Here is a 25,348-nt window from a genome sequence, read left to right as displayed (position 1 = left end):
CCGATATTTTTTTAATTTTTTAATAAAAATAAAAATTCAATCTTCAGTTTTCCGGTTTGTGGCGTAATTTTAATGAATTTAACGAAATCGAGTGCAATTGTAGCAATAATACATTACGCACACAGGAAGAGAAACTAGACTACTTCAAATCGCGGGCAGAATTGTTATCTTAGGCGAAGGCAAGGCTAACAAGTACACGGAAATCGGAAAGTTGAATTTTCGATGCATCTTTGGTGAAAAAACATTTGACAGACGTGAGTGTTGCTTCTATTCATAGACGAATGCTAGAGTTTGTAAATTAAATTATTACATGTCCAGTAACATACCGATATTTTAAAAGGTTTATATCAATTTATTTTAAAACCGCAGGGAACATATCGCGAATCGTATAGTTGACGTTCTTACCAGTGTTATTTTGTTATGGAGGTTTTATACGTTCCAGAATTTAATATCAAAGTCAGTATCACGGCATTTTTAATGAGGAAATCTTAAAAAATATTAAAACACATTTACGTCATTTTTTTTCGTCAAACAATCGTAAAAAGAGTTCTGATATGGTCACGGGAAAAAGACGTGGACAGAGAAAGTGCAGTAAAAGAGTTGCAGTGATAGTGCAATAAGCAAAATCACCGTCTTTCGCGCATCAATGGTGGACCGAGGTTACAGGTGCAATAACGTCTGAACTAGGTCAACTACCAACGCCAAGAGATGAGCAATGGTTGGTCAGTATACATTTATATTTATGTGAATAAATAATATATATAGATATACAGATTTGTATCTTGAACTAGAAGTGTAGATAAGAATATATACGAAGCAGCATAGAAAAATCGTGTGTACCCAGACATCTCACCGATGGAGAGAAAGAAGGGACGGGAAGGAGAATGAGGAGAGACAGAGACCTACAGATTTCGATACGATACCGGTACTCTCTCGCACCAGGTGAATGTTAACACCGTTATTAAATCCAATATGGATATTTGATTATCCGCTCTCGACGATGTCGGAATAGCAAATGTTGCAACGAATTTACCAACTCAATATCTTGAAAAAGTTAACGGAAGATGAAAAAGGCGGTGCAAAAAATACAGAATAAAACACTCATACTTTCAATTTCGACTTTTGATTTCTCGTTTCTTTTTTTTGATCAGCTGCATTAAAAAACAGAACTAACGAATTTGATCGATTGTTTGAAAATGAGCTTCGCCGAACTGGAGACTATTAGTTTGTTGACATGAATTCATACTTTTTTATATATCGTAATTATTGGATAGGAATTTTATCAAATTCAATGCTGATAGATCGATGTGCTCCAAATGTGACAAGGTGTGTGGGCCATCGCCAAGGATAGACATGGAAAACGCAGAACTATCACTCTTTGATGATTCGTTACATTCCCGATAACTAACTGAGTAAAATTTATTCCCAGCAATGGTCATGAATTTTCGATTTTTGTTTGAAATAGTCACAAACGTCTCGCCGAAATAACGAATCATATTACACAAGTACTACGGTACGATAAGATCAAAGGCCAGAGCCGAAAATCGACTCATTCATGCAAATCGTCGCAAATGGAAATTTCTATCCTATATTCAGTTTATTCAAGAATGCTAAGAATTCGCGCTTTTAGGTTCAACCTTTTTCAACGGTGAATACCAAAAGAATATATGGTTGAAAAAAATTCTTTCTTGAGATATAAACTCGCACATGTGACGTGGGGAAAATAAATTCATTGAATTTGTCAAAAATTCTATCAAGATCTACGTGCCTAAATATGAAACCCTAAAACAAATGTTTTTAATATTTAATAAGAAAAACATTTAAAATATTACTGATGCTACAAAAATCAATGCGTGGATCAGGGAAATTTTCAATATGCGAGTTACGGTCCAATAACTTGGTTAATGAAAGATAAATAGCATGGTAAGAAAATTAGGTCAGAACAATGGCGGACATGTAAATCTATGAAGGTTTGGTGAACTCGGTGAACTTATAAGATGCATTGAGCTAAGCTCAATTAAAATGAAAAAATAAAATAAGAGACCCCACACTAACTCTGAACAGCATCATCGAGTTCAAACAAACAGTTGAGGGCTCTATTTTCTGGAGAATGGTGAATTTTTAATCTGGAACTCAATGGCAGAGAAGAAGAGGCAGTAAAAATGAATTTTTCCCGGTAGAGGAGGTACGAATGATCATTTCCTGACGAATTGTAAGTGCAATGTGTACTCGTCAAAAAGACTAATTATACGTAATATTTGTTCGCCATATAACGAATCATTGGATTAACCGCAACGGGCATATAAGCGCAAGAACGAGCCAAAGTGAGAGGGTAGATGGTAATCGTCGACGATTACACAGTTTTAGTTAGCTTTCTCCTAGAGAGTAGAAACCTCGCTTGGTAGCTCAGCCACAGTTCGTGTTATACGTTTCGCAAAGAACATACCAAACGGCAAGCAAATAGGAAATATAATGGCTGATAATTACTCACACCTATTTCCGGCGAGTCAGTTTGAGTATTTGATCCTTACCTGAAACAACAGAAAATAATTGGTTAGTCGAAGGAAATTACATTTTATTCGGTCGTGACATCAAAAGCGGTCTTGGAAATTAGGTACAAAGCAAATAGTGGGAACGCGAATGGTAGAATCAAACATTCGCCGGTAAATACTTCTGGTACTATCAATATCTTCGTCTCTAAATTATAGCCGAAGATCTGTGTGAATCGATTCGTTCACCATGAGCGATGGTTGTTTTACTTTTTTTTGCCCTGAAATGAGACTTCATAGTACGCTCATAGTATGCTTTGATAATTAGAAGCCAGGACTCATTCCGACCTTTTTCAAGGCATGTTGCACATAACCCTCTCCTTGATTTTTTTGGCCCATGGCACATGCTAATCGGAAGTCGGATGACTCTGACGAGAAACATCATACAGCTTTTTTCAATAGCTTGACTTGATGCTGGACACGAAAATATATTTCCGCGTTGTTTCCCAAATTCTCAAAAATTGAGACCAATTCTTTGAACAAATTGTCATTTTTTAATTGTTTGCTGAGAATAGTTATGAGTTGATAATTTTCAGCATCTTCTCCATATTCACATCATTCTTCATAATTGTCATGCATATTGAATGCACGATATGGAATGTTTTTCACAGCTCCTTACATTTTATCGCTATTTCCTTTGTTCTTTGCAAATGCATAAACGAAACAGCGATGTAAATAGCTGATTGCATGGGTAGTAAAGCCTCTAATCTCTTTTTTACTGACGGTTTTGTATAGCAAACTTTTAACTCCTTTGGTCGTATAATTTCTATCCGACTGTATTATGACGGTGTGAGCGCTCGTATCTCTAACTCCTCGAATACTGTTACTATCATTGTCCCTTATGAAAACTCTAAGATGTACATTTTTTTCGCGCAATATACGACTACCGGTGGCCAATTTAACAGCAGTACCTGCCTCCATCGCCGGGGCAGTTTTGGCACTGCCATGAAAGTTGAGACGACAATCATTTGTCGTCTCAACTCACATAGACGATTTTTCTATTTCAAGTCGTATAATCTAAAATGCGTCCAGATTCGGAACAAATTATTGCAGCATAGCCGTTTAGACTATCGTATTGATGCCCGGAGCCTCTTACTATACGCCGTATCGTAGGAAACGAATAATCGCAGTAGTTTGAGCGTCCATGTGCCGTTTCCTGAATCAATACATGTTCACGATTAAATTGCAAGTTTTTAGCAAGTAAGCCGATTTCTTGATTAAAAAATCACCCTGCAATTATTGAGGCCTGCATAGAAGTAAAAGTAAAAGAAGGAATAAATGAGCAATGAAATTGAAACAATGAGAGCAATGATAAGTGAATATTAGTAAGAATATAAAATATTGTTGAAGTCATATTTATTGTTTCATTCACACGGATAACATTCGTCATCATGAATCCTCCGTCGAACAATTTTTCGTCGAACTCGATAATTCAGTCGCAAAATTATATATACAGATTCCATTTTCGACAATAAACACTGCTTGTTTTTTGTAAACTCTCCAAGTTTTCAACCGTCAATAATCTTTTTAACTCCGTAGCCTCTTTACAACTGTCTTTAGCAATGTCTTCCATGGAAGCACCAATTTCTCTCTCATATCGTTTGAACGTGAAGGCAGTCATAAAAGGCAGGTTGAATTCTTGAAAGAGCTTGTTGGTCGAAGTGTATCCCAAACCAGCATGCAGAACGCCTGTTGACAAATATCATACGTATTTAAAAAATTTCAAATATTGATTATTATTATTAATATTTATATTCGAAATATGAAGTTGGAGAAATGGTATGTTACATAAGAAAATCAAAGAATTTCATCACGTACATCAAGTTGTTTGACACTTACTCAGAGCAACTTTGCTGTTCACGTCGAATATTTTTTGGTGTTTGTCTAATATATTGTAATCCAGAAAGCACCAAATTGGTAAGCAAACAATTGTGACAGCGAATATAAAACATCGATCCTAAACCTTTTTGAACTTCTTTTTATTCAATATATTAAATATATATAGAAAGTTTTTTTTTCACGTGTTATTCTTATGGAAAATTGAAGTATGCGATGGGCCGGCCGAAATAATTTTATTTCGGGCTGTCCTTTCGGCTAGCTTCATCGTTTGGCATAATAAGAAGAAAAATGCTTGTGGGGCCCGAAAAAAAAATATCGATTTTTTTCGACACACCCTAATATATATATATAGGTATACATTCTGGGCATAAGAAATCTGCTTTGATACGTAATTACTCGATAACTAAGCAGAAGAAAATTTTGAAAAAAATTGTGTCTTCGCACTTAATGTTGAAGAACATTATCACCAAATTTGATGAATTTCTTATCATTTTGACGAATATAGCCACCCTCCTTAAAGGAGCGCTGCAATGCTACCAGAAAACCGCTCGCGCGCCTCAGCGGGCGGGATGCGCCCTAGTCTTTAGAAAATAAACGTTGGCGCTCATTCATTATTTCGAAATAAATAATGAATTAGTCGCTCATTATTTGACATCAACTACGACGCTTCGGTAAATAATTGAAACGCTTCAAAAGGTAATTAAGACGACGAAATACATATCTCAAACCTGAAGTTAATAAAATTTTTTTAATTTATGTCCTGTATATTTTATTAGACGATGTGGAAAAAATTACCCACTCTAAACGAGGAATATTATTAAATTTCCATAAAAATATGTGTTAGCTCAGTAATAACCTTACAATATGTAGGTCACCACCCAGGCACCAGTACGTTAATGTAGAAATTTGAATTTGAATGTTAAAAACCAACGTGAAAATTATATGTTGAAAATTGGATAATAAGCCGTCGATACGATGATCAGATTATTGTTCGAAGCAAAAGACGCCATAGATATATTCGTGTGAGATAAGGTCTGTAGCTATATGGGGATGTAAAGCTACGCAGAGGCTAATTGGAGAGATCTACACTTCTCTTGGAGTACTACTGTGTGATGGGCTAGACGATGAACCGTTCCAGAGTCCCAAGTTCCCAGATCAACTGTTTGGCTTTATTTAGATCAACCCAAGTCGTTTCAACGTATTTTTCATTCATTCTTCCACTTCTGGACGACCATCTAGTCAAGACTCAACAAAAATGTCTCTATCGTAATTTTTTCGTCGCTTCCAACGGACCCAGAATACGGAGTTCTCTCCGATACACCTTCACAGATGAAACGGTATAGTATGTTCATTCTGTTTCCGTCTATTCTGCTATCTTTCCCTCTTCGTGGATCCCCCTCGGGCGTTTAGAAAGAGTCAAAAAAGTGATTAGGGATCGATCTTCATGAGCAATCGGGAAGAAACGGAATACGCGAAAGTTCACTGCTTTTCGTCCATGTCCTTGCGAACAGCATCTCTCCCCCCCCCCCCCTCCCTCCCTCCCATTTGGGTTCTCGTTCTCCCTATCTATACGGATCTATCTTATTATTTTTTTTTCCTTCACACTTAGCCTTATCCGCACTTTGGAATCCACAAAATAGCTCGTACGCTTTCTTCACTATCTTAACTGTGTGTACATTTCGCGATGCAACATGTCTAAGTGTATAGTAACGGGTTTTGTAATTTGTAGTTTCAGCGAGACGATGTACGTTTGACCCTTGTGCAACTTTTTCCCGTTTTGGCTATGCGCGAGAGCGGCACCTCTCGTTCGGGGGAACGTTGACTCTCGCACATCTCAGCACTTTATTGCTGACCGCACAAGGAGAAACTCTCCTTGTCTACGTAAACTTAGACCTCTCGTCATTATACACGCCGATATGCTTTTACTTCAGTGCCGGGTACAAAGTTATATATTTATCCGGGTTTGTCGCGTGATGGCGAGTCACGATGTATTTCATCGAGGTGAGAAAGACAAGATCTTAGCAATCTTTCCGAGCTACCTCTATTATAGAAAATCGGTCAATAGTGACGTGGGTGTGAAGTGTCCATATGGGTATATACCAAAGAGGTAGTTAACGATCGAAGTTAGTAGGTCGAGTGAATCTCGAGTGAACTCTCAGCTCACACTGAGAATATCTAAGCAACGCGATCGAGCTTGTCGACTCGCTCGGGAGTTTTCACGTTGTACCAGAAAGGACTTGAATAACTTCACGCTTCATCACCGACATTACTAATTAAAAACAGATTAATTTGAGATAAGGTATTCTCTAGTAATACTATGCATAAATGGATGATTCATATTGACCATTTCAACAGCACTTCGTGTACACAAAACATTTTGTGCGATAAACAAATTCAATTAGAAAGAAAAAATTTGATCCATCAAATTGGGATAGACGGGATAAGAGAAGTTTGGAAAGAGGATTCAAGATTCTCGGTTTATTCTATAAATCCCAGAGAGCGGACCAAAATGGCGTTTACGCCATCCCTCTTTAGAGGGATGAAGAGACGACTGACGAAGTAGCGTGTACGTTGGCAGGGAGTTGCATCAATCACTTCGAAAATGGGTCGATCGATTCGTAGCAATGGTACTCTGTACGTAGTTGCAAAGTAGAAGCTGCATCGGCAGCAGGCCCAGAACACGTTTATACGAGGACCAAAGATAGCTTTGGCTTGGACGTATAACGCAATCTAACAGAAGTTTCGATTCTATGGGATCACGTGGAAAAACACATGAAAACGAGTCGGTATGTAAATGTTTGAACCAGTCAGAAAAGCAAAAAATAGAATGTGAGGATGTAAGGAGTACTTGTATATCCATATAAAGACTATTCTTTTGTATACATAGACACATACCCGGTAGGAAGAGAAATAGGGAAAACGAGATCAAGCTGTGAGTCGGAGGCTCAAGTAAAATCATATCACTGGTCGACGTCAATGTGTCAACCTGTATATTCCCCGCAGACTCATCGGAGAAACCTTGTGAAATCCAATACGCACATCTAATACGAAAGAGAAAGCAAGATCTACATCGAACGCGCTGTGCAAGGGATTGGAAAATATCAACCTACCGGAACGCGTGGAATCCACCTTCAGATCTGATCACAACGATAGAAAACCGTTCCAACGTACAAAACAGTAAGCCTCAAAGTTTTGATACATTTTTGACTATTACATATTTTTTATGTCGTGGGCAGGTCAATAAATTGAAAGTCTTTTCTTCTTATTTCTCTTATCTATAGGGTTGGCTTTACATGATTATTTCATCAATTCACCAGTATACACCAACCTAATTAGTATATGAATTTTTGCTGAAGGTCGAAACTTTATTTTAAAGGTTTTGCTTAGCTCTTGTTAAAACTTAACTTCAGTCCTCTCACTTCACTCAAATTCTAATAAACAGACGCTGAATCATATTCTTGGAAGATTCGACATCTCACTTCCAAAGGATTTTGCAATGGCGCACAGCTCTATTACATCCCGGACCCTCGTGCGTGTATAGGTCATACAGGGTGCACATAAATATGCGACGCACGGGTAAAGCAGGCAGGCGCTGAGCCAAAGAGTTATTGGGCGTCACGACGCCATGCATGAATAGTGCAATTCTGCCAATGGGACGCAATGTGGCGAATTCTACTCCAGACGTGGCGCCTTTCTCGAGGTCCAGAACCACTAAGAAACTCAGTGTACGCGGAGCATATTCTAGCCTTGGTGAATCGTTTTCAATCCAGAAAAGAGAAACAACATTTGAATAAAATGCAGTCATGAACTTGTAGGTTTCCGAATTTGAGCTAAGATTAAATATCTGGATTCTGAAAATTGATATTTCCTACCACTACCTCAACAGCCCTTATGAAAAAGGACTGCAGCGTGAAGATATCGTTGGAGGTTGAGAGACAAGATCTATATGTAGCAAGAACAGAATAAATATATTATAGTTATTATTCAAGTGCCGTTCAATGCCACATAAAACTTGAATATTTCGTTGAAATGTATTCGCACGCGCTTTTATGCGGATACTTTGGATCGCTTAAACTTTATAAATTTCGAAGCAAGTGCGCTAGATTATCGTGACACTCAAGTCCTAAGTCACTGAAGTCACTTCTGTTAGCACGAGTTGGACTGAAATGGCTTTATAGTTGTATCGTTCCTCACGCAATGTGACTTTGTCTCACGTGCAGAAAGTTAAGCTAATGCAGGAAAGCTCAACATCGTGTAAACTAGGATTTCGACTATGCAAGCACACGACGACGGAAGCTGCTGCTATCCGCATCCAGCAAGATTGCCGACCAATCTCGCTACCGGGGCTGATTTGATTTGAAGCGCAAAAAATAATAGCACATAGAAATATAAGATATTGAGAATATGCCAAACTCGAAAACACACTGCTACATACATAACCTTTCAACAGGTACGACTCAAAATATTGGTGGAACGACTTACAGGGTATGTCATAGGAGGTGTCAGTTGAAATTAGAATAAAGTTTATAATCATTGATTGGGTCAAATAAATGAAGATTTTCCTGCTGAAAAATGAATAAAGCTCGACGCATGAATTGAGGTAGAATTCGGAGAACATCGTTCACTTACAGAACTCCAGTATAACTCGTGTGCGTCTTAACTATCACGAGTATTCACTATTCATTACCATATGTTCTGCATTTATATACGAAAGTCAGAAAGTAGTGTATTGTGCAGTCTTGAAAAAATATAAAGTATACGCATAACGGAAATGCCGAGTCGAATATAGAGCAAGAAAAGCTGTATAATGAAGAACAGGAATAAATAATAACGAGTGAAGATATAGAATTACGCTGGATTTTTTCTTTCCCCAGTGACTTCTCATCGCAATATGAAACTTCATACGAACGATGGAGATGGAAAAACTTGAAGATCAGTGAGTGATGCAATCAGCAACCTGCGCTGCTACAAATTAACTAATTTTCTGACCTCCTTTTTTGTCCTATTATAATGAGAGCCAACAATTTCGATGCCTTAGACGCAAAATCCCAAGCTGCACACATACATACTTAAAATTCGAACTGTAAGTCTCACTATTCCCATATGCACCAACTTTCTTTGTCATTTAAAAATCATGATAACGACTTTATGCTATTTGCAGCCATGAATGAATAATAAATATCTCTGCCCGAAAGTACAACAAGGTTGAATGGGAAGACTTTTTCCTGATATTACATCGACTGCATAATATACATCAACACGAACTGTTTTACCAAAAAAATCTTTAGAGAAACGTAAAGAAACAAGTGCTCGGTAATTTTCGACTCAATTGGAATCTCGAGGATCCTTAGAGAGAAATGATATTACAAGCAATGAAGACACGTATGTGAAATAGAGCATGATTGGACACTGCAGTTCACAGCATTAGAATGCAAATGAATGATCTGGTATTATGGATGTTCAATATTGCTCAACCGAGAAAATGTGATGAGAGAGAGAGAGAGTGAGTGAGAGAGAGAGAGAGAGAGAGTGTAGGTAAAAAAATTACAATAGAACAGGCGTACGGAACCGTTCAATTTACCTTCAAGAAGATTTATCACCGTGAGTGTGTTTCGAACCGTTAACAATACAACTGTGCAACATAACACACTACTAGGAAATGGGATTTAGACGAGATAATCGCATCCTTTGAAAATTTTCTCCAAGCAAGAGTTCTTTTTTTGGGTTTGAAACAAGACGGAGATACGTTTATAGAATGAGGTATAGGTCGCAATCTCGGAGTTCATTACGTCCGTAGCGCGCCGGGACCTTTTACGAAACTTCGATGACAAAAGATGAAAAAAAGACAAAAGTATAATTGTCTTCAGTCGATTCTGCGGAAATACATGATAGCACGAGAGAACAGCATGAGAGGAAAGCTCATTCCGCTCAGATAAGTTCTGTTGAAACCTTCAATGCGACGTAATTGCTCATGAGAGCTTGATAAATTGTAAAAAGAGGATCGAAAGGAAATTTCAGGAAAAGAGAAAATATCAGACTCGAGGAAGCACAATGAAAGGAATTGCTACGAATGAAAAATTGTCCTCAGAAAATAATAAGTATACCCCAATGTCCATTTTAATTAACTTATATAGCTTTGCTTCACGTCTGTGACATATTTCGACGTAAATTCATACTAAAGTTATTAATAAATGTCCTTATGATTTATTTCCGATATTCTTATCGACGATCTTTTTTTATAATAACGAAGTAGTAGTACTGGCCTGACCACAGCATTGTTGAAGACACTTCAATCAACTGATATCGGAGTTTGCTCACTTAATTGGTATTACCAATTTGATTCGATGCACTGCGCGATAATCAAGTGTAGTTTAACTACATTCATAATTTAATCTTTTCACGATCGGAATGAAGAAATAAAAACGTACTTTTGTGCACATACGACATTGGTTCACAATTAATTTATTTCTCCGTACTCTCATTGCTATCGATAACACAATTAGTTTGATACAATTTTACTTCTTTAAACAAAAACTAGAAAAAATAAGCATGTCTTCTAGAATAACTGCAAAAGAACGTGGAACGTATTGTCAAGTACCTATGTCAAAACATCGGACGATGCTATACTAGGAAACTTTCTTGTACGGAATCATCGAAGCAAGGTGACGATGAGCATGGACCGGCTACCTATGCGAGTCTACACTTTTATTATAAAACGGTATACTTCCTCATAGTATCCTTATAAAATAGAAAAATGTGAAGTATCAGAGGCCTAGCTTAAGGTATAACTGGATGGATAGCTCGACCAAAAATTATATCTGATTGGAATTTCCGTACTTCGTGATGCAATAAAAATCTGAAAAAATTCAACAACATTTGGAAAGCTATGAACAACAATTATCAATAATAATATTGCCCAAAAGTTAATAACAAATTGATGTACATTTATAAATAAGTATACATTCAGTAAAATAAAGTAACATCTCAGGCAAGTAATTTGATGCCTTTTATATATAGTGACGGAACGAACTATTTTTCCGACAATTTACTGGATCGCAAGGTATTCACGGGGTGGTACGCGAAGATCGCGATGCTTGCGTGCCCCTGATACTTCGGTGTACTGCATAGAGTCGCGAACATGTCGAGACCGCTCTGATTTTATTGTACCACACCAACACGAGTTACGTATATTTGCTATGGATTATACAGGAATGTATATAGCTAGGATGAGCTTATCGATATAAAGCAAAGTCTGTGAATGCTTGTAGACAGAAACCTTCCTGCCTTCAGCCAACAGCGGGAGTACTAGCTATTCTCAATATCCGCAGCGTTTCTGGGATGCAAACCGCTCAATTACAGTGTGTAACCCTCCGGGGGATTGAAAAACAGAACCAGCGACTCTCGTGTGGATCTTTTGAACCTTCGGGCGTCCTCTAAGACAGTCCAACGTAATTGGAGACGTGTGTATATGTGCATGCACGCGTGTTCGTACGTTATGCTCTTCAACTGGAGAAAACACCAATTTTCCTTGGCTTGATTTTCAAGTTCTGGGGCTTTCTTGTCACAATTTACTATCACACAGAGTACATCGTTGTCGGAGCACATGGTTCGCGCTTGATAGCAGTAAAACCAGTGTTGGCACACTACGATTGATTCATCCCCTTAACATTTATTTATTCACCAAGAATTTTGCAGAAGCATACATTGAAGACGTCTTTTGTATGCAGTAATCAATGCGAAACCAGTTTTTTGTTGATTTCTAATCACTTTCACCGATGTGGAACGGATTAAGTTCTTATAAACAGACAGCAAAGATAGATGCCGAAATCGTGCATTGAACTTTTGCAAGTCACTCAAGATGAATTGAACATCCCTCTTTAATCGTAGCTGGTATATGTATTTATCATGTTGACTTGACTCGTGGACTTCAACATTGGAGTTTAAATCGTAAGTTTCTTGCCTCGAGATGTATACGATCCCAATTCCAATGGATACGTGCGTGCATGCTCGTCAAAAGAAAATTACAGCGATTGAACTGATGGATTATCCAGTATATTGAGCTGGTTGAAAACAAGCTGCTGAGAAAAACTGATTGTAAACAAATATTTTAATAAATAAATTTTTAAAAATATATAAATTGCTCACATTCAAGAACAAATCAATCAATGTACAACACAAAACCTTCACAGGAATTAGTTCTCTCACAAAATTTATGAAGTTCGAAGTAATTATTTCCAAAAAGCATTTCGTATGTCTGTTTTGATTTCCACTAAATATTTGGATATTTATGGGAATTAAAACATCTTTTGATTAGTGCAAGTCCATTTGCAACTGTTTTTTTTTTTTTGCAAACGCAACAAGAAAACAATTTTCCTAGCTCTTTCGATCGTGCTCACTTCTTAAATCTTCCATTTTGGAAAGCAAACGTAAGATTCACACGTGATCCAACATGTAATTTGCTCCGGGGTGATCCAAATTAAGTTCTCGGCTCGAACATCTACCACCGGTGGACGCAGAACAACGACGACGTCTAGTGATATCCGGAGGGCGAGATGGAGATATATATGGACATGTGTAGCATTGGAAATAGGAAGTGATTTTAACGGCGAGACGTAATATCGGTAGAAGCTCTGGGAGTTTCACGTTGGTGGATCCCAGTGACCTGTGGCTAACGTCATGAGCCAGATGGGATGGTGTGGCGATGGCGTTCAGGAAATTGAGCTATCTAGTCACCAACACAGTCACCTCTCAAATTCAGCCTGAAGTTCCAATGTACATGCATCGTTATATCTATTCGTAGTTATTGATGTAGTTGGAGTGAGAATTTGATCGTCAATGACGTTCCTCAAACGCCCCTTTTTCTATATGAGCTTAAATTTTATTACAGCCCAAGGCGGATTTTGAGTGGAGCTTCCCATTTACTCAGCTTTTCATCATATGTATTTGTCTCGTTCATGGGTGTAAAGATGTGTGCACATATTCGTATGTTCCCGACCGTTCCTCGCTCGTTCAAGCGCCAGGGTAGAGTATACACCAGCCATATTGACGTTCGGTTTTTCCCAAAAGGGAAGTCAGCCACTGTGATCAAGTATGTCAGCAAAGTAGAAAAGAAAAAGGGGAAAAGAAAGAGCTTGAAAGAGCAAGTGAGATTGGTGTAGGAAACGGGGCTCAAGTGAAGTCGACATGTGCAATATCGATTTAGTTGAAAGAAACTGCTTGAAAGAGTAATCGTGGAGTAATGGCAGAATGAAAGAATCGTGAAAGATAACAATTTCGCACGTGCTCATAGTAAAAATTACATCACAGTCAAAATAAAGAGGAAACAGAGTAATCGAGCATTCAGAAAATCATGAATGCTCTCTCATTTTCATTCATTTCTATTTCTCATCAATCAAACAAAAGTCATCTCTAAAAATTATAATGATTGGGTTAGATTCCGTTTTTAAGTCTTATACATGACTAGTTTCGTGAATAGATTGAGAATTCACGGACATGCGAAGAATTTATATTTAAATTATCTAACTTTGACGTAGTGAAGTTCTGAACTCTACTGTGAACGCAAACTGAATTTAAGATAAGATTTTATGAAGGAAAATGATGTTGGCTACATGTAATGGAAAAGAAGAATGCGGTAATAACGTAACGGCAAATATTAAAACGATAATCAAATTCCATGGAACGTTGTGTGTTCCGCGTAATAAAAAAAATCATAATTTATGTTAGTTCCGCGATCAGACGCAAAATGACCAATAGACAAAGAGACATGTAGCAAAGTGTGAAATGTATCACTGCGATGGTGGCAAAAAATCCATGTTTCAAACACATTAGCACATTGAGCAACGGCACATCAGAAAAAATACCTTTTAACGTGAAGAGTCTACTGCACAGTGTTTCGTACGTTATCCTAGACCGATTGATGTCCTTTAAAAACTAAACGCGATTCTTGGGAAATAAACGGTCGATATTCATCAGATTAAAAGTGACAAAGGGCATGTATAGCGCAAATGTGCTGGGCAACACCTTCATGCCAGCGTAACAATTTATTTTTATTCCCATATCATTATAATAAATTCTTCCCAAAATTTTTCCTCAGCATTAGCGTTGCCACCGCGATTAGCTTGCTTTCAAAATGCTTTGAAATTCATTTGTTCGAAAAAAATTATATTTCTGTTACAATTGACCATCAAAATAATAAGGACGCTGAATACAGGACGAGTTGAAGTATGGCATGGAGCAAGTGGCGATTCCTCACTACGGACTGTTGGGCGATCTATTTGAATGCCACATAAATGTATATATAGATTTATATACGTACTTAAATGCTGTATATATTAAGGCATGTATACGTATACATTAGTGAAGCGTTATTGTGTAGCTACTAGCTTGTCAAGAAGCTGAACACACAGCGCAGAACGAACGAAAGCACAGACCATCACTCCACACACGTTTCGTCGTAGTTTAAGTGTGGAAATCCTCAGTGGGCCACTGAGTGGAACACGGGATGGAAGTGGTAGCTACGAGTGCAGTAAGGCAGAACGGGAAATTTGCAATGTCCCGTGTTCATCCGCACACTACACATACTCGTTGAGCGCGGACTCTTGAGGTTTTCCATGCACCTCCGAATCATTTGCCCAGGACCGTGATCGCTACCCTGAAATTTACCTAAGATACTTTTTTATTTAGAGTTTCCGGTTCAAAATTCGTAAATGAATTTGAAAGCGCTTTAATGAAAAATATAATCGTCGGAATTGTAATGTGTTTGCAAGCTCGTACACGGGGAGTTCATGTGTCCTTTGGCTGCCGTTTAGTGCCCAAAAGCCTCCACGCATATAAAGCCGCACTATTGTATGAAGTAAACTTTTCCCCAATAATAATATCGTGCGAAGTGAAAGTTTTCACTTTAGTAAAATGTCCGGATTTCCATACAATGGGAGAGCACATTTTTGTGATTTTTAAATAATTATAATAACTCTCGTTATTCCAAGATTGTTAATATTTTAAGTTATTATATAATATCTGTGAATTGACAAATGAAAAATCACGTTCCTTAATAATTCGGAAACTTCGGTATGTGCAATACAAGTCTTCGTAAGTCAGCATTACTATGCATAAGATAGCAATGGACTAGATCAATAACATGAACAGCCCACCTATGAGAAATTAATTAATTTTATCACCACAGAGCTTCATGATAGGGCGCACCACGTGTGTGATCGTTAGAAAATTAATTACAATTTCCATAAGTAATTAACGCTCCTGAGTCTCAACCCTTCCTATCGTACCGTATTAATGAGTTTTCAGCATAAATTAATATTAGGCCTCGATAAGACATTCCCATATCGATGTGAATAAGAATGATCAATTTATTTGCGGTCGTGCTAATAATGCACGGACCATTCTTTTACCAATGATTAAATCGATGCGGGGGTACAAAAATAAAGTGTCTTCAGTCACGAAACCAATTCAATGGCGACAAATTTTAGAGATATTTTTTTTAATACGACAGTAAGAAATATGTCAGTGAGTCCCGTTCAATAACTAAATCTCGAATATTTAATGCAGTCGGCTACATATTTATATTTTTTCCTTAACGATTTGCGAATTTGACTATGTCTGATTGTGTGTATATTTTGAGATATTATGATCAAACGCACTCGATCTCCATTCTCCATTTGACATACTGCTGACAAGGGTGACTGCTCAGTGAATATGGAACAATAATGTAGCAGATAGCAATAAAATGACAGTGCAATACGACATTTCAATCTTCATTGAAATCGGCACAATGCCAGGAATGCCTCAAATCGCTGGGTCTCTGTCATTTTCACATCAGTGAACTATAGCCGTGTTAGCAGACATAGCTTGGTATCTTCGCATGATATTAATGAAAATAACGATGTTCGTAATCAAAGCCATTTTCCGGCCTGCCGATTCACACTTACGTGTGACTTGACTATTCCACAGAACATCACAGTACTCGGATTTTATAAATTGTTCAACATACTCGTGTCATATCTTTTGAGTCCAGTTCACTATATTCATGCATTGAAACTTTGAACAGCAATCCGGTTGCTTGATCGTTGTGACATCAATTAAAAACTCAAATTAACCCTTTGATGTACTATCATTTTTATTCAACCTTTACTCTCTCCAAATCGTGGTTCTGGATGAAAAAAAATTGAGTCTAGAATTTACAAAAAGTCGATGAATAGAGTTGAGAATTTAAATAGCCAAACCTTTAAAAAATTACGATCGAAGAATTTCGAAAATTACAAAATTCGACTATAAAATATTTGTCGAAATTTTGAGCTTACTTCACAAAATTTATCCCCAAGTACTCTACTTCGACCTCATAGTATGATTATCTTATGCCAATAATTAGCGAGTCTAGATAACATGGTCAATTGAAAAATATTGTTATGCAAAGTAGATGCCGCTTTAGCAAGTTCATTCACATAACAACGCAATCCGTAAAGCTGCAAGAGAAATTAATCAAGGTACCTTCCTGTGGAGATAAATAAGTTAAAAAATAAATTGAATCAACTTTATTCCATGTTTCGTTCTTCCTATTATGATTTCCTGAGACAACCTTGATTACGTGAATGATTAACATTGGTTTATGCGGATTATAAGACTATCTAGTAGGGCTAGAAATTTCGTGGCAAGCCAAAACTAGACTTATAGGAAATATAGTATGTACACATGTACAGGAATAGTGTACAATGTACAGGAATTTTAAGCTGTGTGCTTCAAGGGATGAAAGCATAGGTACTATCATGTGCACTGGCAGATGAGAACCGTCAAACGTTATTAATAATAACTTGTTCGCCCACACATATTAACTTGCTCTTCTGCTGTTTACTCTTACTTTTTCGACGTCATATATGTCTGTACATGTAACTTGTACGAATATTCTCATAAGAGGATCAAGACCACAAGAATTCCTGCATGTTGAGTAATTTCCCAGTGGGATTTCCGTCATTGCCCGTACGACAACCGAGTTGAATATAAATTTACGCACGAAGAGATTCAACACATCTTTCACTCCATGAAAAATTTTTATGAACTCTTTGAATTTTTACTATGCATACACTTTCATCGTGCACGTTTGGGTAATGATGAAATAATAAAGATTTCTTACAAATCTAGTCTGTGTCTCAGTCGATATAGCGGTAAAAAAAAAATAGTAGCACGAAATATGATAAGGATGCTGTCCTTATCAAATGAGCGAAGCAAATGTCTTGAGCCGGATTCTGCTAATACCGACAGGTCATGTTTATAATCTTTCAAATGGCACAAGCAAAAGAAAAAGGACATGAGGAAAGTGATACATATTCATGACGATATGTATTTACAACTCGCGTAAATTTTTTATTATTCATATGGAACGCAAAGACGATCGCAGTGAAAGTGTAAATAATGCAAATCAGTTGTCGTTGATGCACGGACCACCCTACTGACCAGGTTCTACACTTTAAGTGGGTATTTGCCTCGATATAATATTATATATATGCATGATATGATCGACAGGAAAACGTGTTTCAAAATCGATGATTTTATATTGAAGAAGAGGAAACGAGCCCGTAAATATTTATATCTCTCTCGAGTGTGTATGTACGCATAGCTCTGCTATGTACTTATGCACTCGGTGGAGTCGATCATCGCGGAATGACGTCATTATAAAACCGGTACACTAATCCCTAACGAGAATTTCCGGTGAATAGATCCTGGCTCTTGAAATAGGTAAAAGCAAAAAACTATATAGATCATAAAAATTCGAATTGAAATATTTTTTTCATTTTTGCGCCTCTCGCTCATTATGTTTTTACCATCAAATCCCTCCTCACTTTCGATACTTGCCTACCTCTTGATTCTCACTCCGAAATTTCTAGCCGCAATTTATTTTCGAACCTTTTGCTTCGAGATCAATTTCATTTCTCCTCGCATTTGTAGGTCAAATATTTCGCATTCTATCTTGGATATGCTCCGTGTAATTTCCCCACAGTTCAAATAGCACACAGGTGAGACGACTAGCAGAATACATAATTTTCCTAATGGAATTGAAAATGCATATACCACCACTAGGTTTTCGTTCATCACAATTTCATGTCTATTCCTCCTTGGTAAAAACACTTTTCGGTTATGAGAAAATCTGCGTGTCCCATACGACACTGCGCGCCATCATGACTCAATTTACATGCAATAATTCATCGACAAGCTCACCTCTCCTCTGTCTCGCGCACTTGCATTTTTTTTAATGATATGCGTAGTTTCATTACCAGCATGAAGTATATCTTTAACGGTCGCGAATTTTCAAGTATCCATTTTCACATCTGGTGAACGAAAAAGACGTAACAAAGCCGAAAAAAATATCAAATTAAACATCCTCAAGTTGCGTACACTGCTGATATATTTGAACAGATGCAGAACTACACGAGCTTCTACTACATGGATGCGGACTCGAAATGAAATAAAAATATTTCAAGTCGATTGTTGCTGGTTTCGTCCGATGTCCTCCATCCGCAGATTGTTCTTACAAATTCATCTGGGAAAATTTCAGTAACAAAAATACATCACTAGACGAAGGAATTGGATATTTAATTCTAGTCACGTCATGTTTTTTTTTTTTTTTGAATCTCGAACCAAAACTCTGTAGGGTCTCAAATTCGTCGAAACGAAATAATATGTCTACATTTTTTTATATGTAAAATATGTGAGGGAGATGTGAGAAACGACCACACGCAACAACAGTCTCATGTCGCAGGGTCAACGAACGACCTCTCGTTCAAAGTGTTACCATAGTATCTCGATGTACTACGGTGTATTTGTAAGAGCGTACTTGATATGGAATGCCATATATACATATATGCATACGTGTATATATATATCGTCCATTCGAAGAGACGAGCACACGCCACCTTCAGTCGTGACAACGTACGGGATATTTAATATTCCTTCGCTGTTAAGGTCGACGTCGGGCATACGATCAATGATGGCCATGGTGCGAGCACATTTACTGCGTATTAAAGTCTTTTTATCCCCTGAGGCCACAAGAGATACCTGAACGATAAACCCTTGGATTTGAAAATTACTCCGTTCTTAAATTTATCTCTTGTATTTTTATACTCGCGTACGCTGACAAACACTTGCACCAAGGTGCGAAAATTTAAAAAATAATAACATCCTGACTGTCGAACTAACGGGCATTTTATCGCTATCATCACTTCTCCAGTATTCAATGGATATAGAGCTGTTTATTGGTAATAACATTTTACTAAAAAATATACGCTTATATATCTTGTTAATTATCAAGAAACCTATAAAGTAATGACCGTTATTAGATATTTGCAAGTATTTGAAATATTCATTGGTAGTGCCTTTTCATGCTGCTTTACACATGCAGAAATTATCAACAAGAGGAAACCGATATTTTAATGCTCATTGTCCTCTAAGTTAGGGATTGGGTCTTGCGACACAGGAACCAAAGCAAAAATGTCACCTTTTTCATAATCCTGTCATATCTTATTCGAATTTTACGCATTATGAATCAAATCGTTCTGTAGCACTGATTGTGAGTCTAAAAAGTTTGCCATTCAACTTGTATGCTCACTCAAATATTTGATTATTCAAAATATTTGATTTTGAACTTAGAGATGATGACAATACAGCCAATTAAAATGCTCCAATTTCTACACATGTAGGTACACGAGTAAGTATACTTGTGTGCACATATGGTACGCATTGTGTTTTTTTATAACTTTGTGTAACCTATGGCTACACATATAATCGTGAAAGTTCAATATTTTGTGTACATTCTCTCGACACGTCGTCGCCCTTCATAAACACCCTTTAAACTTTATCGACGCCAATTTTCATAGTACCGTCACGTTTAACGACTAAACGAACAGCGTTTCGCTCGGTCTTACACAAGTTTTGTTTATATCGATGTATATCTATAACCTGGCGTTCTTTCATCAAAACAATGTGTGATCTTTCATATTGCACTATGTGCTTCACATTTGAAAAAAGGTGATTAAGGTTGTTATGGGGCCAGCTCAAAATGCTACCACCAAGCTGAATTTTTTTCTGTGTGTTCTGTTTTTCTGTGTGTCTGACCGCTATTGCATAACGTGATTTGCGCCATTGCCAATTCGTATGACACAAATTGAGGTATAAAAAATTATCGAAAATAATTTTCTAAATTAATAAGAATATTTCCTGAGATCGTCAATTTGTTAAAAATGCATTTTTTAATGATTAGACGTGAAAAAAACTGTCCAAAAGCATATATTAATTATGACGATTATTTTATAGTGATAGTTGGTAACAATCAGTCGACCCCATGTATAAGCATAGGGCGCCCCCCCTCTTACTTCACCCCCGGCGGGCTAGACCCCACAACAACCTCAACATTCCGGCTTTATATTCCAACTTGTTGGTAGCTTTATACTTGGTGTCGAGACGCTACCGCGTCTCTTGATTATTTCTAAAATCATCATTTTCGTCAGCTCCGAACTATAATTACTTATTGGTATTTAGAAATAAAAAAAAACGTAAAATTCATCTATAGCGCTATTATTTTGGTCACATTTTCTGAATGTTGTCTCTCGTATTCCTATTTTTATACTGCTTCCGGTCTACTGACAAGCTCTGAAACGACGGTAAATTTAAAAGGAATAATCAATATCCGGACTTCTTAAGAGAGAAGTCGGAACTAATGTCACAAAATAAACTACCTTTCACACTTGGCTAACACAGAACGGGCGGTTCTCAATCTGAAATCATCATTTGATGGAGACAGCCATACTTTGAAGCGATCGTTACAATTGAGACATTTGAAATGAACTTATCATACATTCAACAACTCTTCTTCACTTTTAGGATTTAATGTGGTCGAGAGCAATAGCCATCATTTTGAACATTTAGACTTTTATAACCAATGGTGGAATAACTTTTTCAGAGACGCTTATCTTTTCCTTCAAAGTATATCAATTTAGAATACCGCACATAGGAGGACTGCATACTGTGTCAAGCTACCTCAAACCTTAAGAATTCCATTTTTTAACATTTTCCATAAAAAGACTGTGAAAAAACTTCTATGCGTATTTATTTTTACTTGGATTTTCCGGTAGACATGAGTTTTATATATGTGGGTTATGTCAAATCATGTATAGCAAGCTCGCAAAGTGTTCCAGAACTTTTCAAAGATTGAGACAATTCAAGAAAATAGCCGACACGATTGAGATTTCTCTCGAGTGGTTTAACGAGAGAGATGAGAAGAAAGAGAGAATGAGAACAAGATAAAAAAAGAAAGGACCCCATGGGTATTTTTGTTGAAAGCTTTGAAAGTGAGATAATTCACGAATGAGTCACATTACGATCTGTATTTTGAGTGTCAATTCCTCTTTGATTAAATGAGATCATTCAGTGATACGTTTGTATTGAAGAATGAAGTGCGCGCCAAACTCAGAATTAGTTGCGATAGAAGTAAAGCTACGACCAAATGGACACGCGGGTTTTAGAGCTAGCTCTTTGATGAAAACTGTGCTGGAAGCATAAAATTGAACTACATGCATATCAAGCTTATCCATCACAAGCGCATGCCATTCATTAACCACGCGTAATAGTATTCTACAGTAAAAGCTGAACTCCAGTTCACCGTCAACAAACATTCTTTAACTTTAACCATGTGACCATTTGACAAGTATGAACAAATTTGAAAACGTACGGATTCAAACATTTGCAAAAAAGGCAACGTACGCAGTGAAACGATTTTGGGATATTGATTGTACATGAAGTTACATTGTACGTAGTTTGGATATTTCTTCTATCGGGTAACATCATAAAAAATTTCACGAAAACTAACACTAGGGATCACTACATAGATCACTATATAGGTCATGAGTGACCGCTTAGTCAAATCGAGACTCACAAGTCTCTATAACGATGCTAATAACTTATAACTCAGCAAAAAAAATTCTTCTCTCACACTCGTAAAAATACAATGTATCTATTAGCGCATAGGGAAATATAGTGGCTTTGAAAAATACTTCTGCAATTTTAGAGTATGGTGGGACTTAAGGAGTTTCGGTACAGGCAATACAATGTTGCCATGCTAAAGCATGCTAAAAACATAAAAAATTTCAAAAAGTTCAGAATTTTATAAAATTTGGTGAACATATTCTTTAGTGCCAAATTTGGAAATACAAATTTTTTAAGATTTTTCTTCTACACAGTTATCGAGTAATTGATCACTAAAGTTCACGTGTATAAGCATAGCGTTTTCATATATATATAGGTATACATTCCGGGCATAAGAAATCTGCTTTAATGCGTAATTAATCGATAACTAAGTAGAAGAAAATTTTGAAAAAAATTGTGTTTTTGCACTTGATGTTGAACAACATTATCACCAAGTTTGATCAATTTCTTAATATTTAAACTTTTGTACCGAAACTCCTTAATTCTGTGGCCACTCCTTCAGCTCATTGCAATGAATTTAAAAAACAATATACCCCATGAGGACATTTGAAACAAATTCTTAAAAATAAGTGGCCCTACAAGTAGTTTAATGAAAGTTATTTGTCGTTGCATATTTATACATTGAAAATAATGCCATCGATTAGTAAAACAAAACAAAGCAGTGCATGATCGTACAGAGCTTTGAAAAAGAAATACTAGTTACAAGATTAACGTCGTCAGAAGGATTGAATGTACTCAAGCGAACAGTTATGTGACGAATAAAATGAGACAATGGAACGAAAGCAAATATTTTAATCAGCGCAAGACACATCCAAGCAACAGTCACATTCAATTTTTCCTCTACAGATAAACCCGATGATAGTTCATGTCGAAATAATCTGTCATCGATGCCTAATTCCCACGATCTTTTCATCAGGAAGCTCCACTCCATTAATTGTCAGGTTATATTTAAAAAAAAAATAATATAACCGATTCGCTGAAAACGAGCATACATGAATCAAAATAATGGAGAATCCTTGGAACAATCAAACTTACTCGTCGCGCTGTACAGCGTTACTGCTTGCTCGGTCACTCGCTTGTGAGTTATACGATGTATATATTGGTACACTGTAGACTAACAACGTTCACTGCGCGTCTAATGTAAGTCTACAAATTTCATTCCTGGTAAGAATCTTCCATTGGAGCGCTATCGTATCCACATTATCGTTCGTGACATATCACGACGGAGGGAGACTCGGAGATATCTATAAGTGCAGTAGTGTATATATCAGAATATAAATTACATCAGATTTATGAAGCGGATTGCGAAGAGGGAAAGCGATGAAAGTTTCGCCATAATTCTGTATATAGTATATAATACAGATAGTTAATATATCCACCGAAATATGCTTGGCTTATAAGTCAAGCATGTATCTGACAACGTATACACAAATATTGTGTTGTCTTTCGCGGCTATTATTCCTTACTAGAGAAGTATTTCAAAGGGCATATAACTACCCCTACCCTGGAAGATATATCTGCACATAGTCCATACTTACATACATACATATCCGAACGTGTCTGTATGAAATCAGACCAACCATACTGTTATTGGTTGCACTTCGTATCCACTGGAAATGTAGAGATAGATAGAATGCTCGTGAGAGGACGGGATTGTGGTCTTTCTGACAGGAGATTCAAGCCACAACACAAAGTTTAGTGCAGTTATACCAGACTGGACAGTTACGAAGCACACATTGAGCTTATTAAGCCGTGGCAGTTTGTACTATTTTGAAACAATATTCCGTATTTCAATGGAGTTCGTTAGCGACGATAGTATCAGTTTGTAACGGTTAATTCCCAAAAACCGGTTGTTCGAAAAGTATGGTTTTTGTAAAAAAAAATTGACGAGAACACGCAAGGAGATACAAAAGGGATGGAGACAAGGGTGATCAGGGAAAGAAAGGATATGCAGTAACTTGTCGCGTACGTATCTGGGTTACGTGTCAGCAACTATTCACGTCCTCGCAACGGGTGTAGAAACCAGCAATTCCGTTTTCTCTGATTATAAGATCACGGCGATCCAGATGATGCATTGAAGGAATTTCGATATCGATATCGAATATTCACGTCTGTACTTGTCCAGATTCTGTTAGACATTTTTCTTCTCTTGTGTTCAGAACCTTACATGCACTCGTGTCTCATATCGATAAGAATTTTCGAAAAGTTATAAAAGACTGATTTTGAAAAAGTTCGTCTATCAGACTATACGTCCAGCAAGTTCATAGGTACGCAGATCTCCAGAAATATCAGACTGCATGCAAAATATTTCAATCGATTCCGTTACGATGGATCGTAAGGGTTATTTTGAAACAAGTTAAATCGTATATTTTACAATATAAGTAACCTCGAAAATATAAGCATTCTCCAATCGCTACAAAGTTATAGTGCGTGTGATCATTGAAAAACCCGACTTTAATTGCTCTCTGCAGAAGAGTCCTCGTCAAAAATTGATTCAACATAAGATATGGAAAACCGTTTTAAGGAAAAAATGACTTTTTATAAAAACTATCCTGTCCACTAACAAATCGATCCACGTAATTCACAGCGGAGGTCACGAGAGCAGTTGCAAAATTCGAACTTGTTATTTGGAGGAAAATATATAAGACCCGAAACCTGTGATGTAAGGAAAAGCAGCCAACTTTTCACTCGTTTTCTCTGACCACTTTGATATAATCGTTACAATCGAACGAAGTGCGCCCGGCTCGAACCGTTTCAAACTCGTCACAGAATTTCTATGGAGTGCGTTTAGCAACGTCGTTGATTCACAATGAAGACAAGGGTATACTCGTTCGTTACAATATTTTCCAGTGATTCAACGGTAGTCAAAATCATGAAAGTTCGATGACCATATTCTGTTAAAAATGCTTCGTGGAATCGAATTATTGTATTGATCATTTTCCTATTTTTTTAATCACTAGACATAAATTTCAACTCCA

General features: G+C 37.0%; 1 protein-coding gene and 2 long non-coding RNA genes across 4 annotated transcripts in view; 1 reads left to right on the top strand and 2 right to left on the bottom strand.

Annotated features, from left to right (window-relative positions):
* Positions 1–25,348, bottom strand: part of twin (CCR4-NOT transcription complex subunit 6-like twin) — a 458,979-nt gene that overhangs the window by 344,990 nt on the left and 88,641 nt on the right. The gene's annotated exons all lie outside the window — the stretch shown is intronic.
* LOC122419185 (uncharacterized) overlaps positions 1–25,348 on the bottom strand; it is a 95,997-nt gene that overhangs the window by 16,358 nt on the left and 54,291 nt on the right. Inside the window, exon 2 of the long non-coding RNA XR_006262843.1 lies at positions 2,492–2,531. This is a non-coding gene — a long non-coding RNA (uncharacterized lncRNA). The remainder of the gene's footprint in view (positions 1–2,491; positions 2,532–25,348) is intronic.
* LOC122419184 (uncharacterized) lies at positions 6,820–7,960 on the top strand. Its single transcript, XR_006262842.1, has 3 exons — positions 6,820–7,174; positions 7,276–7,565; positions 7,831–7,960. It is a non-coding gene; the product is annotated as an uncharacterized lncRNA (long non-coding RNA).

The sequence above is a fragment of the Venturia canescens genome, chromosome 1 (assembly GCF_019457755.1).
Source record: "Venturia canescens isolate UGA chromosome 1, ASM1945775v1, whole genome shotgun sequence".
NCBI classification, from domain to species: Eukaryota; Metazoa; Arthropoda; class Insecta; order Hymenoptera; family Ichneumonidae; genus Venturia; species Venturia canescens.
The sequence above is the reverse complement of the archived record's forward strand: the minus strand, read 5'-3'. Positions and strand labels throughout refer to the sequence as shown.